The sequence below is a fragment of the Theropithecus gelada genome, chromosome 15, assembly GCF_003255815.1.
Source record: "Theropithecus gelada isolate Dixy chromosome 15, Tgel_1.0, whole genome shotgun sequence".
Taxonomy (NCBI): Eukaryota; Metazoa; Chordata; class Mammalia; order Primates; family Cercopithecidae; genus Theropithecus; species Theropithecus gelada.
In genome coordinates, this window is record NC_037683.1 from 83858483 (window position 1) to 83875793 (window position 17311).

The 17311-nt window shown below is 43.9% G+C and overlaps 1 protein-coding gene across 1 annotated transcript in view; it reads right to left on the reverse strand.

Moving 5' to 3' along the window:
• The window catches only part of KLF9 (Kruppel like factor 9), a 30741-nt gene that overhangs the window by 4095 nt on the left and 9335 nt on the right, over positions 1-17311 (reverse strand). The window lies entirely within an intron of this gene.

Here is a 17311-nt window from a genome sequence, read left to right on the forward strand (position 1 = left end):
ACCAACCTCCCATCTGGAGTGAGCGTTTCTCCCTCAGCTCCTGAGTGCAGGGGCCACTCCGTTCCTGAGCATCTCTGTCACATCTTTTAGTGATATAAAATCTGCCTTCCTGCAAAGGCCATACTTTAAGTCATATTGTCTTAACAGCACAAATAAGTTTGTGCTGGGCGTGGTGGCTCATGCCTGTAATCCCAGCACTTTGGGAGGCCGAGGCAGGTGGATCACCTGAGGTCAGGAGTTTGAGACCAGCCTGACCAACATAATGAAACCTTGCCTTTACTAAAAATACAAAAACTAGCTAGGTATGGTAGCATGTGCCCGTAATCCCAGCTACTTGGGAGGCTGAGACAGGAGAATTGCTTGAACCCAGGAAGTGGAGGTTGCAGTGAGCCAAGATCATGCCACTGCACTCCAGCCTAGGCGACAGAGTGACTCTGTCTCAAAAAAAAAAAAAAAAAGTTTGTTCCTTGTGCCACACATTAATCCTTTAAAAATCTGCAGATACGTCTTTCTCTAATCTCTTCTCCAGTTTCCAAACAATTCCAGTTTCTTCCATATTCCTCATAAAAGACAAACTAACATTGTTTAAGCATAGAGCTAAGGGCTTCCTGTGCCCTTTTCACTGAATTCTCACAAGCACCCCACAAGGTTGCCCCATTTCACAGATGAGAAAACTGAGGCTTGGAGGGTTAGACTGTGTACTCAGGCTCACATAACTGGAAAGCAGAGTCATGAACTGGCCCTGTCTACCAAGGCCTGTGCTCTTGGCCACATGGCTGTCCTGACTCCTGGGGGTCCTGGGGACTTGACAGCTTCCACATCCCTCTTTCCGATTGCTTTCCTTGGATTCATGCTAACGTCTGTGTCCCACTGAAAATGCAGCTAAGCCCTGCCTGCCAGATGTGATCAGGCCAGCATCCAGAACCTCCTACTGTGCCCCACCCACAAGGTGAAGGCAGGGGAGGGTCTGTGTCCGCATTTGGGGAGGACACACACAGGCAGACAAGCAGACGAGCTGTTGAAGATAAGAACCTCACTTGCTCCCCTTGTAAGTGACTGCCATCGCCCGGCTCCCAAAAGCCTGCCTCTGCCTACTGTTTACACCTTTCCAAGCACAGCCAACAACAGCTGCTGCATAGACAGAGGACACACAGGCTCCTGGTTTCCACAGAACTCTCCAGACACTCCTTGGCTAGGTGTGAGGAGTGAATATTTTCTCACTCCTGTCCCAGCCTTCCTGGAACCCATAGAGAAACTGCAGAGGCTGGGAGCTGTCCAGCGTGGTGCATTTGAGTCATCCAAAATTATTCATTCTATTTTCCCCAGCTTCTCTTAACCTGTGCTGATGAGATGCAGAAATATGATAAAACAAAACAAAACCAACCAAATCTATCACCTTTGTGATAATCTATTCATGATGAAGGCTCTCTGCTGTCTTCTAAGCAGAATGATAGTCATAACAACACCCTGTACAAAGTACTTTTCCAGGAAACCCAATGTGGGTAAAATGAATCTGTAGCAGTTGATTCTCTATGTGCAGATCTACGTATAAACCCTTATGGAACTCTGAGTTGAAAAGCTACAGCAGCAAAAGGCAATAGCAGACCAATGAATGCTGGGTCCTACTCAAGGTAGGAGATAGGGTTATTAATGCATTTTGATGCTCGGGGATGGGGCTGCAAAAAGGAAAAAAAAAAAGTCTCCCCTGAAAAACTCAACAAAGACATGGAGTTGAAAACCACTTCTGCAACTTCTATTAGAGAAACAGCATTTTAACCCACTTCACCAGACCTTTGAGCAAAAGTCAAAATACAGATTGTTACAACCCAACAAGGCTGGGCTTCTTGAGGCTAAAACAATGTCATGTATGATGACTTTTGTCCTACTCATGGTGCCAAGCATTTGGTAAATGCTCAAACTTTACACACACACACACTCTCTCTCTCTCTCTCTCTCTCTCTCCTGGTCACTCACATTGAAATCTGCTCAGATATTACTGGTTACTGGAGAAACCTGAGCCATTCCAGAATTAGACTGCAGTGAAGTCCTCTTTAACCCCAGTGAAGCAGCTATGGGGGAAATGTTTTTCTAAAGATGTTCTATTAAAAATATAACAAGGGGTCAGAACTCATAGAATGGTAAGTTGCAAAGAGCCAAACCAAACCAAAACAAAATACCCTCTCTGCTCGGTCCTTTCTGGAGCCCTTTCTCCACTCCTTTCTGATGTGGCGGGGAGGAGAACAATGAAAGGAAGAGCTCAGTGTTTTCTCAATGCTTGTTAAGACAAAAGCTCATTAGAAGTGGTTTTCTTGGAGGAGCGCTAATGTGGCTTAGCCTCCTCACTGGCAGGTACTCATTTCTTTCAAGTGAGTCGTGAGAGGAGGGGGTTCATTTAGTTGAGGGGATCTGTGTCCACCGCGGGGAAAATGGAACAGAAGACCATTCAGCTGTGGGCTAGGATTGGAAAAGAAATAAGATACTCTCGCTGTGTTCGGAAGATGGCTTTATAGAAGTGATCGTGGAAAACTGGCATGAAGCCATCAGAACAGAACTATTAAGTTTCTATGCTTGTGACTTACATATATTTCAAGTGTAATCAGGGTCTGTTCCCACTGAATTCACTTTCGATCTAGCTAACAGTGATACTCTCTTGACTGCCCCTTGGAGCTGTCATTTTGTCATGGTTCTCATTGCTTCTAATCCAAGTGCTGTCATTGACCTAGCATCCTTATCCCTGAAGTGTTTCACAGAGAGCAGAGAGGGACACCCACAGAGCCCCAAGAAAATCTAGAGCCAATAGAAGCCTTTGTTAGGCTCATGTAATTTGTATAATTCAAGTTTACCGTTTTTCACGCATTTAAAAAAGATCTGCTTGGAAGTGAGTTGCTAGTATAAAAGGCCCGGGATCATTTTGATTTATCTGGCATCCTTTGGAAAACCTTCAAAAACTTTTTGGTCAGTGATCTAAATCAGGGGCTAGCAATCCACATCCCACTGGCCAAAACTGGCCTGCTATGAGCTAAGAAAAGTTATACGATTCTTATATTCGGTTTTTACCAAGTGGTTGAAAAAAAAAAAGGAATATTTCATGACAGGAGAAAATTATATGAAATTAAAATTTCCTTGTCTGCATATAGTTTTATTGGAAACAGCCATGCTCATTGGTTTAAGTATTATCTACAGCTGCATTTTCAAAACAGCAGTGTTGAGCAGTTGCCCACAGAGACTGTACAACCTGCAAAACTGAAAATATTTACTATCGGGCCCTTTTGCAAAAAGTTAGTTGATTCCTGATCTCAATCAAAAGACTTGAAGCCGGGCATGGTGTTGCACACCTGTAATCCCAGCTACTGGGCTTGAGACATGAGAATCGCTTGAACCCGAGGGGCGGAGGTTGTGGTGAGCCAAGATCACGCCACTGCACTCCAGTCTGGGCAACAGGGTGAGACCCTGTCTCAAATAAATAAATAAATAAATAAATAAATAAATAAATAACAGAGGACTTGAACTTCTAACTGGCATACACCAGAATTTGTAAATGCAAATGTCTTCAGGAGCCAGACACATTAAAAAAAGGTCAGGGGCAGGTTGGGAGCAGGTGCATTCAATCATAGATGGTAATGGATTCCATGGTGGGCTGAAGGGTGCTTCCCCTACTTAGAGGCATTCAAGTTCAACATTATAAATTATGGTGCCACCCAGTGGTGTGTATGCAGGCTGGATTCTGCTGAGGGACCTACAATTTCCAGCCCTTTGAAAAATCTCCCACCTTTTTAACACAGTGGAGAGTTTAGATCTAACAGGCCGTGATGTTTAATCTAACATCCCGGCATATAAGTTAATGACAGTCATATAATAAGGCATTATTTAGAAAATGATAGATGTTTTGCACTTAAGATAGCATGGAATAGGGAAGTCACAGGTAGACAAGAACAGAATTAAGGCTGAATGGGACCAGAGATGATCTGCAGAGGGGGAGAGGACTGGCCTAGAGAGACGGCGACTTGACCTTCAGCTGGCAGCCTGGGGGAAACCAAGTCAGGCCCTCTCCTTGAGGCTCAGTGCTAAGGTCTAAAGGAGAATGGTCAGCCTTCATGCCGAACAAACCACACAGCAATGCAATTATCAATTAGAGAATCTTTAAACCTGCCTTTAGTATTAATGAGAGAGTTACCATCCTCCTGGGAAAAGGGAAAAAAGTACCCAACAGACTTGTACCACTGCATTATTTCTGGCCTTCACAGGAAAACACACCCAGAGGCAGTGACACAATAAACTCCGCTTTACTGGAGGACAGCTGTTAACACCACAAGTTTCTCTGAGTTCTCATTATTTATATACCACTCCCCACCCCTTTCAGTAACAAGCTAAGCACCTCTCGCTGACTGACTCAGTTCAGAGTATAAAATAAATGTGATCAAAAAAGCTACTGAACACTGCGCATAATGTGTAAAAGACTTTCTTTGCAGAGACAGATCAGGCCTCCAGAATTCTCCTGGGCCTACGGAGGGTGCAAGAGCAGCGGACTGGGGCCCCTGGCTTTGTGCTTGCCTACTGAGCACAAAAGGACACTTGCTGCTTTTGAGAGGGAGCCTCCTCAACTGCTGATTAGTTGATGATGCCAAACGAAGCCTATTTTTTTTGTGGGCAGTCCTGAAATGAATGGAGGTGAGATCTCCATAGAGAAGACAGAGGCTGGGCCCTTGGCAAGTGCCAGGCTTGCTCATTGGACACAGGCAACCCTCCCCAGGCTCCCTGAGCTGTCCAGGCTGCCACTGAAGTCCTGCCTGGGGTCAGGGAGGCCTACCATCTGAATGTCGTCTGTTTCCTACCTGGTTCTTCTCATCTTCCCTGCCCCACCCAAGTACAGGGATGGGTCTAACTTGAATGGAGGCAGGAAGGTCAAAAATACAAAATCGAAAGCTTCCATTGCATCTAGCAAAAGTAAACCAATCTGGTAAAAGACAAATCTAAGGGATTTAGGCCTCCTTTTCAGAAGAGAACTCAAAAAGTGCCAATTAAGCATTAAGGTTTCCTGCAGATGTACAAAATCAAGTCTTCTTTTGGAAGAAAAATAACGCTCAGCTGCTCAAGATGGATCACTTGAACACAGAAGTTCAAGACCAGCCTGGGCAATGTGGTGAAACCCCATCTCTACCAAAAATACAAAAAATTAGCCAGGCATAGTGGTGCTTGCCTGTGGTCCCAGCTACTTGGGAGGCTGAGGCGGGAAGATCGCTGGAGCCCAAATGTTGAGGCTGCAGTGAGCTGTGATTGTGCCACTGCACTCCAGCCTGGGTGAGAGTGAGACCCTGTCTCAAAAAAAAAGAGTATTTCTGATTGCAAAAACAGCACTAGGATTCCATAGATAAAAGAATCATTTGGGTTGGTTGTGTGGCTCACACCTGCAATCCCAGCACTTTGGAAGGTTGAGATGGGAGGACTGCTTGAGCCCAGGAGATCAAGACCAACCTGGACAACAGAGTAAGACCCCAACTCTACAAAAGAAATGTAATTTTCAAAAGGATAACTTGATGTTATTAAATCATACTGATATTCCATTTAATAGCTCATACACACACACACACACACACACACACACAGTATCATATACACACTCTTATCATGTACAAAATAGTATGTGATAAAATTGAACAACCATCCCTAATAAAAGCTTTCAGGAAAATAAAATAATTCCTCAGCAGGATAAAAGACCAGCTCTGGAACCTTTCCTCGGCAAGGTCAACAGTAAAATAAAGGTAGTATTACTACTAAAGTCTAGCCCAAAGCATAAATGGACACCCACTCCCATTGCTATAATTTAACATTTTCCAGGAAATACTAATGAGTGCAATTGGATAAAATAAGAAGTAAATTGAGAAGAAGGGGGCTTATAAAATAAGAATTACTTGCAGTTGACATAACTTTCTCTTTGAAAAAAATTCAAGATAACTGAAAAATCTAATCTAAATTAAAAGTGCATTCACAGGTGTAACTATACAAAAGAGCACTAGTTTTCTTACATGCTAGCCGTAACCAGTCAGAATAAGCCTAACAATAAAAGTTCAGGACCTTGGTGAAGAAATGCAAAAGCCTTGATGTAAAAGAAAATGAACAAATGAAATGCTCCCCGTGCCTCTGAATGGTAAGGCTCAATGGTGTGAATACGGCAATTCTGTACAAATTCATCTATGAAATTAACACACACCATAAGAATTTCTTTTTCTAGAACTTGACAAAATTATTTCTGAAGTTCATTTGGAGGAATAAACATGCCCAACTTGCCAAGAAAATTTTGCAGAAGAACAAATAATAACTGAGCACTTGCAACAGTAGTTATTAAAATGTATTATTAAAGCTGTAATAATTAAGATAGTGAGATAGCAGCACAGGAAAAGACAAATCAGTGGAACAGAGTAGGGTCTGAAAATAACCCTAAGAATCTATAGGGATTCTGTAAATGGTAAATGGGGTATTTCAAATCAGTGAAACAAAAAATGTTTAATTCAGTAAGTGGCTTAGACATCAGGTAAAAGAAAAAAAAAAATCTTAATCCCTACCTCATACTTTTCACTCAAATGATTTCCAAATGGGTTATAAATGTAAATGTAAAAAATAAAGCCATAACGATAAAATATAGGTGAATATTTTTAGAATCCTGGAATGAAGAGAGACTTTCTAAACATGAAACCAAAAGCAAAATCCTACTTGAAGGATAGTTCTGAATACGTAAAAATGTTAAAAATATATATAGGTAGAAAAATTTAAGAATCAAAATAATAAATGAATAAAAGAAATTGTAGCATATGACAAAAGGTTAAAATCTGTAACACAGAAAAGACTTGCAAATCAAAAAGAATAGCCCAACTTAATAAAAGTGGGCAAGGATGCAAATAAATAATTTATAAAATAAGAAATACTGGCCGGGCGTGGTGGCTCATGCCTGTAATCTCAGCACTTTGGGAGGTCGAGGCGGGCAGACTGCTTGAGCCCAGGAGTTTGAGACCAGCCTGGGTAACATGGCGAAACCTCATCTCTACTAAAAATGCAAATATTATCCAGGCTTTGTGGTGCACACCTACAGTCCCAGCTACTCAGGAGGCTGAGGTGGGAGGATCACTTGATCTCTGTGAGACAGAGATTGCAGTGAGCTGAGATCATGTCACTGCACTCCAGTCTCGGTGACAGAGCCAGACATTGCCTCTAAATAAATAAATAAACAAACAAACGAACAAATAAATAAATAAAATACTAATGACCAAGAAATAAATATGAAAATATATTCAATCTCACAAGTAATCAAAACATGCCAATGAAGACACCAGCAAGATATCTGTGAGGTCAGTGAAAACGTTAAAAAATCTGTTCACACCAACCACTGGTGGAGGCATGAGGAAACAGGCTCTGTACCACACTGGTGGGATTTATAATTAATCCAGGGCCATCTGGCAATATTCTCCTGCAGATTATTTTTGGCAATTAATTTGATAATAATTAGATAGAGACACGAAAAGGGATACCAGCATTGCTCATGAGAGCTAAAAGGTAGTAACAACTTAAATGCTCAACAATAAAGGGCTGGTTTAATACATACAGTATGTCCTTACAGGGGACTAATATGTACCTGTGAAAAAGGTACCAGACTGTTATATCATGAAATGGGAAGATGTTAGCCCTACACTACTAACTGAGAAGAATGATGTATGATCAGCTGCATAAGTGTGTGAATATATGGAGAGAAAAAATCCTGTTGTCCCCCAAAATGTGGGCTGAGTGAGGTGGTTCACGCCTGTAATCCTAACACTTTGGGAGGCTGAGGCAGGAGGACTATTTGAGGTCAGGAGTTCAAGACCAGCTTGGGCAACACAGTAAGACCCCATCTCTACTACAACTTAAAACTTAAAAAAAGTTTTTTAAGTAAAAAGAATATATACAAAATTTGAACAGTTACTATCTACCTCCAGTGAGGAGATAAAGAATAACTTATACTTCCTTTTGTAATTTTTCCCTATGTTTTCTGATTTTTTAAACAGTGAGTATAAATTTCTCTTATGAGAAAAGGTCGGAAAAAGTTATTTTAATATTTTTTAAAAGTCTTACTGAAAACAGTGGTACATCTGAGTTTAAACCGTTCCACAAATGGCTTGATCAAGAATATATTCCAGGCCAGGCATGGTGGTTTATACCTGTAATCCCAGCACTTTGGAAGGCTGAGGAGGGAGACTGCTTGAGGCCCAGGGTTCAAGACCAGCATAGGCAACCTAGTGAGACCTCATCTATTAAAAATTTGTAAAGGAATATATTCCATGGGCACGGAAGTGGAGGGCAGGGGGTGATTTATTTTCTATTGAGAAATTACTGGACACTTCAGTAATTGATCCATGACCAAAGAGAGGAGAAGAGTCATTTTGTCTTCTTCTCAAATTTATTGTCAGAAAGTCAGAAACTTCCTGGCCCAGTGTGATGGCTCACACCTGTAATCCAGCACTTTGGGAGGCCAAGGCAGGTGGATCACTTGAGGTGAGGAGGTTGAGACCATCCTGGCCAACATGGCAAAACCCCATCTCTACTAAAAATACAAAAATTAGCCAGGCGTGGTGGCACACGCCTGTAATCCCAGCTACTCGGGAGGCTGAGGCAGGAGAATCACTTGAACCCAGGAGGTGGAGGTTGCAGTGAGCTGAGATCGTGCCATTGCACTCCAGCCTGGGTGACAGAGTGAGACGCAGACTCAAAAAAAAAAAAAAAAAGGAGAAAGTCAGAAACTTCCTGAATATACTATATCTGTTTTCTCACTCCTCTATTTCCACCTCTTCTACTTTTTCCATATGTGAAAGGGACATGGCCCTCTTATAAGAATGGACAGGAACCTACCTTCCTTCCTTTGCTGCACAAACAGCAACAGTAGGGTTGCCCAACAAAGGAGCATCCTTGTTAGAAAGCAGATGAGGAGTCAGATCGTGAAGAAGTGCAAAGATTTGAGTCCAAGCATTTTTTCATGGGCCAGGCTGGTGGGGCATGCATCCACACAGACCTGCCCTGACCCTAGGCCTCAAGCACCCCATTGTCCATCACCATCTGGCTTCCCTCCCCACCAAAAAGCAATGCCGACATGCAGGTATGAAACATGAACAGTTGCTTTTTTCCCGTTCTCCATTATTACCCTCATGTGCAGAACCACCAATACACATTACAGAAGAGGTGTGCAGGCCGTTCCTGGGTACAGACGAGTCCACATTTTTCTGCATACATCATTTCAATGAACACTGACCTCAAAAATCATTCATTCAAAAGTCTCCTGTTTAGCAGAAATATTGCTTTGCATATAGATGTTTTGAATGAATAAAAATGTTGGATAGGCTTTGTAAGAATAATCTTGCCTGAATGCCATCCCATCATATTACTACCATTTGCTTCTGACCTCTCACTGAATCCTTTTTGTGATTTGGCTTCCGTTTATATTTTATTTGTTGATACAACAGAGACAGTGTAGGGCTTAGGTGTGAGATTTTACTTGTGGATCTCTGTGTTTATCTGTAGAAAGCAACTTGTCCTATGCTTTAGGTTCTGAAATGGTAAGTGGGTGTGTCTGTGACATCTGTAAGCAGCACTTCCTCATTTAAGCATGCTGGAGTCTAAGAAGCAAGCCTATCCAAATATCATTCACACGTTCCCAACTCAACTATCTGTGAGATAGCACATGCGGTCCCAGCAGACCTCAAACAAAAGACAGCAGACAACAGAATTTTTTTTTTTTTTTGAGATGGAGTCTCGCTCTGTCACCCAGGCTGGAGTGCAGTGGCGCGATCTCGGCTCACTGCAACCTCCGCCTCCCAGGTTCAAGCAATTCTTGTGTCTCAGCCTCCCAAGTAGCTGGGATTACAGGCACCTGCCACCATGCCCAGCTAATTTTTGTATTTTTAGTAGAGACAGGGTTTCACCATGCTGGCCAGGCTGGTCTTGAACTCCTGACCTCAGGTGATCCTCCTGCCTTGGCCTCCCAAAGTGCTGAGATTACAAGCATGAGCCACCGTGCCCGGCTGACAACAGATTCTTGACTCTTTAGGTTCTTGATTCAGTAAAAGCTATACATTTTTTTTTTTTTCCTGTGAGGCAAGGTCTTGCTCCGTCACCCAGTGACATGATCTCAGCTCACTGCAGCCTCAACCTCCCAGGCTCCAGTGATCCTCCCACCTCAGCCTCCCAAGTAGCTGGACCACAGGTGCATGCCACCACACCCAGCTAATTTTGCTTATTTTTTGTATAGACAGGGGTCTCACTATGTAGTCCAGGCTGGTCTCAAACTCCTGGGCTCAAGTAATCCTCCTGCCTCGGCCTTCCAAAGTGCTGGGATTACAGGCATGAGCCACTGCACCTGGCCAAGAGCGGTCTTGAAGTCTCAGTTATATGGCCCTGCCTGAAAACTAAAAATAGTGCAGAGGCAAAATGTGGACCCTAAACATACATTTTTAATACAATGAAGATCTGCCTGGTGGTGTAGTGTGATAAAAGACCATATAAGTCAGAGTCACAGAATTTAGAGGTGGATGAAATCTTAGTGATCCTCCAAAGGCCCAGAGAGATGATGCAACCTCCCCACAACCACACAGCTAGCCCTTCAAAGACCAGATCCTGGCCCAGACTAGGTAATTCCCACCATCCCAGACTCTGCTGCCTCTGTCCAGCTAATTGTGGGAAAGATAGATAATAAATATCCACCTAGGCATTAAATATTGAACAAGATATAAATGCCTAATGGCAAAGCTATCCCAAGAACAGATTCTTGGAATCTTTGCATTTTTGATGATTTTTATCACCAGGGAATTCAAACCTGTCATGTTTTAGATGAAGCCAACTCAGAGGGCAGATGACGTGCCCAAGGACGCCCCGCACAACAGTGTGTGACCAAATTAAAACCAGGTTTCAAATTGCTCCTTCAGTTTTATGCACAAAATGGGATTAGATGTGAAAGAAGAGCCCAGACTCAAACTAAAAGCACAGAGACTGACCTTTCACAGTGCCTTTTTTTCTAATTCTCTGCCTTCCAGGCCCTTCCTTCCATATGCGTTGCCTCGGGGGAGGGGGGTGGTCAGACATAGTTTAGAATAAATAAGTTGCCACTGAGCTTTAATTTTCAAAGTAGCATTTAGAAAACTCATTTAACACTTGTGCTGGTGTCATGTCATTTTCCTTTTGAGAAATTGGAAACTCTTTCTGTTGCTATTATATTAATAAAGTTGGTGTTTATTTTCTGGTTTAAAAAAAAAAAAAGTCCGTGAGCTTGAAAAACTCTCAATTTGCCAGATCTTCCAACTAAGACATGAGGGGCAGAAAAAGAAAAAGAGAAAGAGCTGGTAGGGCTGTATTAGAGACACAGAGGTGTCTTATGCAAATAAGGCCCTCTTGGAAGCCCTGCACAGGCCGTGACACCTGACGAGTTGGGGAGCTACAGCTGAGAGGGGTCTCAGTGCGTGCACCTTTCTAAGCGCAGGGTGGGGAAAAGGACGGAGTTCCTGAGCCCAAAACTGTGCTGTTGGAGAAATCTACAAGAGGACTGGGTCACAATGCAAGGATCTAACACCTAGAGCCACTGATGTCAGCCTGTGAGGATGGGGACACAGGCAAGTGCATGACAGACATCTCAGTGGACATCATCACAAAGTCAAAGGACAGCATGCAACATGGATGGCTCTCCCATGAAGCTGAAACAGGGGAAGGAAAGGCAAGGGACCCCAAATCAGACAGAGAGAACCTGATTTTGCAAACATTTAGCCAAAAGAGAATATAATTTAATACAGAAGTAACTGAGACCCTGAATTGCCAAGAAAATGATTGTCCCCCAGCAGCAGAAATGGAGAGACCGATGCCTGATTAGTCAACATCTACTCTACCTGCTGGGCTGTGGCATTCATAAGGACTCATGGTGAAAAGTGATGCCACGGCCGGGCGCGGTGGCTCAAGCCTGTAATCCCAGCACTTTGGGAGGCCGAGACGGGCGGATCACGAGGTCAGGAGATCGAGACCATCCTGGCTAACACAGTGAAACCCCGTCTCTACTAAAAATACAAAAACTTAGCCAGGCGAGGTGGCAGGCGCCTGTAGTCCCAGCTACTCGGGAGGCTGAGGCCGGAGAATGGCCTGAACCCGGGAGGCGGAGCTTGCAGTGAGCTGAGAGCCACTCCAACAAGTGTTTCATCCAGCTTTTTCCCTCTGGGCTCAACCTCTGCACACTGTATGCACACTGTATGGTACGTAACCCCACACCACAGTATGGCTGCAGTGACCATAAATCCTACTCAGACCTGCCACATGGGCCACCAGCAGCTTTTCAAGCTTTTAACCCTTCTACTCCTGGGATGAAGTGAGCCACTAAGTCACATGGCTTGGTGTTTGGCACCAAAGACCATAAAGAACTGCAGGTCGGAGCTGTCCACCCTTCACAAAACAGCCCCCACTCAACCCTCCCCCGGAGATCTCAGAAAAGGAACACAGTCCCCTCTTTGGGCATGTATTCCCTTCAAAACATGCCCAAAGGCATAAGTCACTTTTATGCGTTTTTATTAAGTTGTTTTAAAGGCATGTATGCCTTTGGGCATGTTTTGAAAATTAGGAGCAAGCAGGGCTTTGAGAAGAAATGCCTCGGTTAGGCTGGGTGTACGCCTGTAATCTCAACAGTTTGGGAGACTGGGGCAGGAGGATCACTTGAGGCCAGGAGTTCGAGACCAGCCTGAGCAATATAGCAAAATCTCATCTCTAAAAGAAAAATAAAAACTTTTTTTTTTTTAATTAGCTGGGCATGATGGTGCGTGCTTGTGGTCCCAGCTATTCAGGAGACCTAGGTGAGAGATCACTTGAGCCAAGGACCTTAAGGATGCAATGAGCTATGATTGTGCCACTGTACTCCAGCCTGGGCAACAGAGCGAGACCCTGTCTCAAGAAATCCAGCCTGGCCAACATGGTGAAACCCCGTTCTCTACTATAAATACAAAAATTAGCTAGGTGCTGTGGCTCACGCCTGTAATCCCAGCACTTTGGAAGGCCGAGGCGGGTAAATCACTTAAGGTCAGAAGTTCGAGACCAGCCTGGCCAACATGATGAAACCCTGTCTCTACTAAAAATACAAAAATTAGCTGGGTGTGGTGGCTGGCACCCGTAATCCCAGCTACTTGGGAGGCTGAGGTAGGAGAATCATGTGAACCCGGGAGGCGGAGGTTGCAGTGAGCAGAGATTGCACCACTGCACTCTAGTCAGGGCAACAGAGCAAGACTCCGTTACCAAAAAAAAAAAAAAAAAAAAAAATTAGTCTGGCTGCAGTGGCTCACGCCTGTAATCCCAGCACTTTGGGAGGGCAAGGTGGGTGGATCACATGAGGCCAGGAGTTCGAGACCAGCCTGGCCAACATAGTAAACCCCGTCTCTACTAAAAATACAAAAATTAGCTGGATGTAGTGGCATGTGCCTGTAGTCCCAGCTACTCAGGAGGCTGAGGCAGGAGAATTGCTTGAATCTGGGAGGCGGAGGTTGCAGTGAGCAAGATCATGCCACAGCACTCCAGCCTGGGCAACTGAGACAGAGTGAGACTGTCTCAAAAAAAAAAAAAAAAAAGGCCAGGCGCGGTGGTTCAAGCCTGTAATCCCACCACTTTGGGAGGCCGAGACGGGCGGATCACGAGGTCAGGAGATCGAGACCATCCTGGCTAACACGGTGAAACCCCGTCTCTACTAAAAAATACAAAAAACTAGCCGGGCGAGGTGGCGGGCACCTGTAGTCCCGGCTACTCGGGAGGCTGAGGCAGGAGAATGGCATAAACCCAGGAGGCGGAGCTTGCAGTGAGCTGAGATCTGGCCACTGCACCCCAGCCTGGGCGACAGAGTGAGACTCCGGGTCTCAAAAAAAAAAAAATTTAAAAAATTAAAAAAATAAATAAAATAAAATCAATTAGGAAAAAAAAGAAAAAGAAATGCCTCAGGTTAGAGAAAATAGCCTGTGTTTTTCACACTGGGAACCCCCACTTCAGTGCGATAATGCTCAGTGAACAAGCATTTTGGGGCTGGCCATGACTATAGATTGCAATACGAGAGAAAGCCAGCTGCTTGGTTGTCATTCTGCTTATTTTCATTAAAATGGTAATGGTACAAAACTACTGTAGAATTACGGTAGCACAGGGAGTTAAGTCACTTTTATGCGTTTTTGTTGTTTTTAAGCTCGACTTTTTGCCTCTTATGATTTATTACAGTGTTTTTCTTGGGCACTGTGCACACTGAATACATTTCCGAACCTCAATGGGAACTGCCATATAAACAGCTCGTCTTTGTACAGACTAGGCTTTTATCTATTAGCACATAGGGTAATAAATGTTCCTGTAAACATGATTTGTTTCTCTGGACATTAAAATGGACAGGCTGGAATTAAAACTAAGTCAAAGGCTTTGAAGTTCACCCTGCTGCTGTTATACTTGTTCCATGTGAGGCTGTTGGTATCGGCTTCTAGAACATCCACTCAGGAGGGCCAGTGGGTGTTTGCCTAAGCATATGTAATACCTGTCAAAACCATCTATCTTCTGCAAAGACCCTTCTGTACCTTCACTTATGGCCTATCTGTCTTTCAGGCTGAACTCCAGAGATAGTTCAGAGCTCTTTCCCATCAAAAGAAAGAAAAATATATAGAAAAAAAAATTATCACACTGTTTGCCTCTCATTTTGTCAAACTCTGTTCTTTGGAAAATCCTATTGGTAGTTCTAAATGGGATGATAGCCAGGCATGGCGGCTCACACGGGTAATTCCAGCACTTTGGGAGGCTGAGCGGGGTGGATCACCTGAGGTCAGGAGTTCAAGACAAGCCTGGCCAACCTGGTGAAACCCCATCTCTACTAAAAATACAAAAATTAGCCTGGCATGGTGGTATGTGGTTGTAATCCCAGCTATTCGGGAGGCTGAGGCACCAGAATGGCTTAAACCCGTGAGGCAGAGGTTGCAGCGAGCCGAGATCGTGCTGCTGCACTCCAGCCTGGACAGCAGGGCGAGATTTTGTCCCAAAAAAATACAAATAGAAATAAATAACTAACTAAATGGGACGATGGAGTGAATAGGTGTGGGTTTTGCCTGTCTGGCATTTGTTCCCTTTTGACGAATAACTAACACATTAAATTTCCTTTTGGCAACAACTCCTTCCCCATTCTGGGTACATGTAATTCCAGGGAGGGTGACCCCACACCTCCAGACCCAGAGATTGGATGTGACCCAGTCATGCCATAGTGATTCATTTCAGGGATGGGGCACACAATCTGAACTAGTCATAGAGCTTAAAGCCTGGAACTTTTGCTGGAATCATTGCGAATGGAAAACTGTCTCTCCTTGGGGCTTAAGTGGCAGGATATGAGTCTGGAACTGTGGGCAGCCATCTCGCCACTATTTGGAGACAGCCCTGCCAACCCCACGAATGAGGCCATAGCAAAAGGCAGCAAAACGGAGCCATAGAGAGGCAGACACTGAGTGCCTGTAGCCACAGACACCGAAACGAGAGCTACCCCTAGATGTGTTTGTAACCTGAACCAATAAAGTTTCATTTTTTTTTTTTATTAAGCCAGTCCCTGTTTGGATTCTGTTGTCCTGACTAATACAGCTTCGGGCCCACAACCAGGTTATTTTTCAACAGGAAGGAAGCAGCTTCTGGATAACTATGGAAAATACAGAGTAGGTGTGGTCAGAGTCCAAGATTTCTGCTGACACTCCTAACTGAGGTTCGTGAAAACCAACCACGAGCCAGAGTTAGAACAACAAAAGAGTAGACAGCTGAAGACTGGTGGCTCTGGGACCAAACCCAAGAGAACCACGTAAAACACAGGGTCTCTTCCCACTGGCGGAAACCCAAGGGGTCCAGATCAGCAAGCACTCATGCCCAACTCCACCCACCTAGAGACAGACTAGGAAAATTCCAGTGTAACCTTGAACTAGGTTAACCAACTCCCAGTCTGGTTCCTCCTATTAAATGAGAAGAATAGCACCTTTCTATCTCACAGGATTGCTGTTGAGTTTAAATGTGACAATGCATGTAAACCATTTAGCTTGGAACCAGACATATAATAAATGTTAGATATTATCATTATCATCACTATTAGTCACAAAATCCAAGGTGCCTGGTACCAGCATTTTACATAGCTTTTTGCAGGTAAGTCACTCAATAAATAATTTAAGTGAATGAGATGGCCAGGCGCAGTGGCTCACACCTGTAATCCTAACACTTTGGGAGGCTGAGGTGGGCAAATGGCTTGAGCTCAGAAGTTTGAGACCAGCCTGGACAACATAGTGAAACCCAGTCTCTACAAAGCATACAAAAATAGGCTGGGCGTGGTGGTGTGCATCTGTGGTCCCAGTTACTTGGGAGGCTGAGGTGGGAGGATTGCTTGAGTGGGGGGCAGGGGGAAGTAGGGGGAGAGTGCAGAGGCTGTGGTGAGCCAAGATCCTTCATGCCATTGCACTCCAGCCTTGGTGACAGAGACTCAGTCTCAAAATAATAATAATAATAATGATAATAATAATAATAAATAATTTAAGTGAATGAGGCAGTGCTGGACTAATCTGGAATTCTAAACAAAAATTCTAGGAATCAGGGGTTTCCTGGACACTCATATAAATTCTTTATTTTTAATTATAATAGTGTGCTAAATGATTTAAACACCTCGTCTGAATTAAGCCTCATAACAACTTCATAAATATGTAATTACTGAGCTCCATTTTACAGATGAGAAACCTGAGGCTCAGAGAAGGTAAGTGGAGCGTGAGTTGTCATAAATAGAATGGTGAAGACAGGATTCAAAAACCCATGTCTGAGGGACCCGAAGGCCTGTGCTCTGACGACTCTGTCTACTGTCTCTGTACTGAAGGTAAAGGCCCCTCACATTCCAGTTCCTCAGTCTCGGTTGTTCAATATGAAATGGGTCAGGCCTTACTCTTCCTTTCTAACTGCCTGTCTTATCACAGCTAGCTCTCTGGAAGAGAGAGATGGTGAAACCTTTTCTTCTCCCTCTATTTCTTTGGGCCAAGATGATCTGTAACTTTGCTCCCAGTTCTAAAATGTCCAAAGAGAGACTTTGGTGTTTTTGTCCCTTGCCTATTCCACTGGTTCCCACTTTGGTTCAAGTCAGGCCCTTTGGGAGGCACTCCCTTCCATAACGACGGAGGCTCTGCTTGGAAAAATGTTCAAACTTCATTGAAGACATAACACCACGGACTGCATTTCAAATCCTTGTCATTAATTTTGTATGGCTTAAGCTCCCGTCTCTTATTTAAATAAATGCCCCCACTTTTTAAAA